This window comes from Buceros rhinoceros, unplaced genomic scaffold (assembly GCF_000710305.1).
Source record: "Buceros rhinoceros silvestris isolate BGI_N320 unplaced genomic scaffold, ASM71030v1 scaffold6652, whole genome shotgun sequence".
Classification (NCBI taxonomy): Eukaryota; Metazoa; Chordata; class Aves; order Bucerotiformes; family Bucerotidae; genus Buceros; species Buceros rhinoceros.
Genome location: NW_010398205.1, coordinates 12083 through 14627, shown reverse-complemented (window position 1 = coordinate 14627; position 2545 = coordinate 12083).

Below are 2545 nucleotides of genomic sequence, written 5' to 3'. Positions count from 1 at the left end.
CAGCCAAACCGGTGACAGTGGCAAAGACTCACTACATCCCAATCATATTTCCCAGATGCTGTCACGAACCTCTTAACACTTCATTTCCATCATGTTTCATGTCTTGAGAAATCTGTTTTCAATCTTTCAAACACAAACAGGGCCTCCGCCCTCTGTCTCCTGATGCTAGATTCAGCAGTCCCCAGCCAAAATATTCTTCATATTCTTTTTAGGGTGAATAAATTAATCTCCTCCCTCATCAATCACATAGAAACTTTCAATGACACATTCATTGTTCTTCGAACTTCTTCCTAAATATATTATTTGTCTCCTATGAAGAAATAGAGGATATGCATTCATGAGAAATAAATAGCTCCAAGTCAGTCTAAGAAAAGCATCTGCAAAGCTGACTTGACCCTACTCTTGCTCCCAGTGTACTGGAGTATGACCTAGAGATATTGTTGCTTTTGTATGTCATCCAGGGACCTGCTAATTCTCAGCTCTGCTTGCTCAAAACGAAGAGCTCCAGAAGCACCTAAATTCACCTCTGAGGATTTGGCTCAGTGTGTGAATGCAGGAAAATACAGAATGCATTGATCCAAGTTGAAGCTCTAGAAGCTGAAATTCTATCTTTATACCTTGTTTGTCTTGCATCTGATCCTTTTAACAAAGAGTTCCTATTGAGGAGAGTGTTTTCTGTCCTTCAAGTATCTAACAAACAATGATTTTGGGTCTCCCTGTCATTGCTGCCTTTCGAGATCTGCACTGCACTTCAACATCACTTAATTTTTTCTCTAGTGGCAGAATAAGCCATTCACTATAATCAAAGCATTTTAGGTCTCACTTTGCATAAGAAACCTGTAACTAGATGGACCTGCAAGTCCCTGAATCCAGTGCTCTACATACTCAATTAACCATACAGACATCAGCAGAGGAAGGATTCACAGAGTATCTATTCCATATAGCTCTATCTACAAGTCACAAAACACTTCAGCAGTCCATAGTAAGCTCCAGAAGTTACCATAATTATTATGTGTGACATTTGAATGTGCAATTCAAATTTCTATCTTTCCTGTATATTAATGCCAGAACTTAGAATTCCAATGTTTGTCCCCAAATGTTTTATTTGTCCCACAGTGCCTATGTAACAAAATTCATGAAGAATCAGTGGAGCTGGCTGGACTGAAAACAACATTTTTGAAATCAACATTCTCCCAGCTGACCACAAGACTGCAAAACCAGGTCATCCTTCCTCATCCCTCTTTCTCACACTCCTAGCTGTATAATGGCTGGGTTTTTGACAAGTTCTTTTTCAACACCTCTGTCTGGGAGCCTAGTGATTCTGGGAAGCGAGAGTTGTGTGCCTGAAAACCTCAGCTACAGACAGAAAAAAGTTACTCATGACTTGCCATCTGGTAGATTATTTAGGTGAGGACCTGCATTATTACAATAAACTTTGCTCAATGTTTTCAAAATGTATTAATGAGCATTCCAGTTGCAGAAGATGCTGGGTTCCAAGGTGGCAGACATATTTGTCCTAGTGCCGTTGATGCAAGGGCCTAACCTCCAGAGGAAGTCACTTGCCTTTTTTACGTTAAAATTCCCACTGACTTACAGTGAGAATTTTCCTTTTCACTAGGCAGGTTCAGGACCATTCATCTGAGCTGCCTAAAGAACACTTTACAGGCCCTTCATTCTGGTCTGGAGTTCCATTTTCTGCATTTAAAATTTAGGTCCTTCAGCTTAACTTGCAGAATTCTCTGTCTTGCTGGATTTGTTTCTACCTCACTTTTTGTGAGAACTGGAAAATGAAGTGTTAAGAAAAGAGAACACAGGAAATGGGTAAGGTGTTTTACTGTCATCTGCCCAGAGCTCTTGGGCTCCATTTGTCCTTCTGTCACAGACTTGCTGCCTTGAGTAAGGCAAGTCACCTCATCAAAGGATTGTGTTTCTAATCTGCATCCAAGGGATCTCACTCAAAGAAATGCTGGGCATTCACAGCTATCTCTAAACTTGAGCATTTTACATATTGGAAACTTAGACAGTGCCTTATGTGGACAGCTGCCCCTCCTGCCATCACCAGAACAGCTACTCTCTGGTGTTTCAGATTTGTAGCTTTGTAGATCACAGACTTTTAACTGCCATTGGTAGCTCCCTGCCTACAAAACAGGGAAACAGTCATCCCTCATCTCAAAGGGAAATCAGTTCATTACAGACTAATTACTTGGTTTTGACTTCTCAGTAGTAGGTTTTGCATGAATAGACAATACTGTCCTCAGGTCCGAATAGTGTGACGTAAACAACGCACAGAGCCAAACTGCAGCTTTGCAGGGAAGAAGCAAAATATTTAAGGCCTGTTTATTAAGTTAGTGGCTCCATTACCTGCTTCAGAAAAAAACATTATGTAACTTCACAATCAAATAATTAAAAACTGCACTTCATTGCACAGGTACCAGGATGGGAAATTCAGTCTGTATAGGCAATTATCCATCTGGTATTTTTGTGACTTCTTGCTTTTGCAACCTTAAACATGATCTCTTAACTTAATTTTTATGTACACTACACA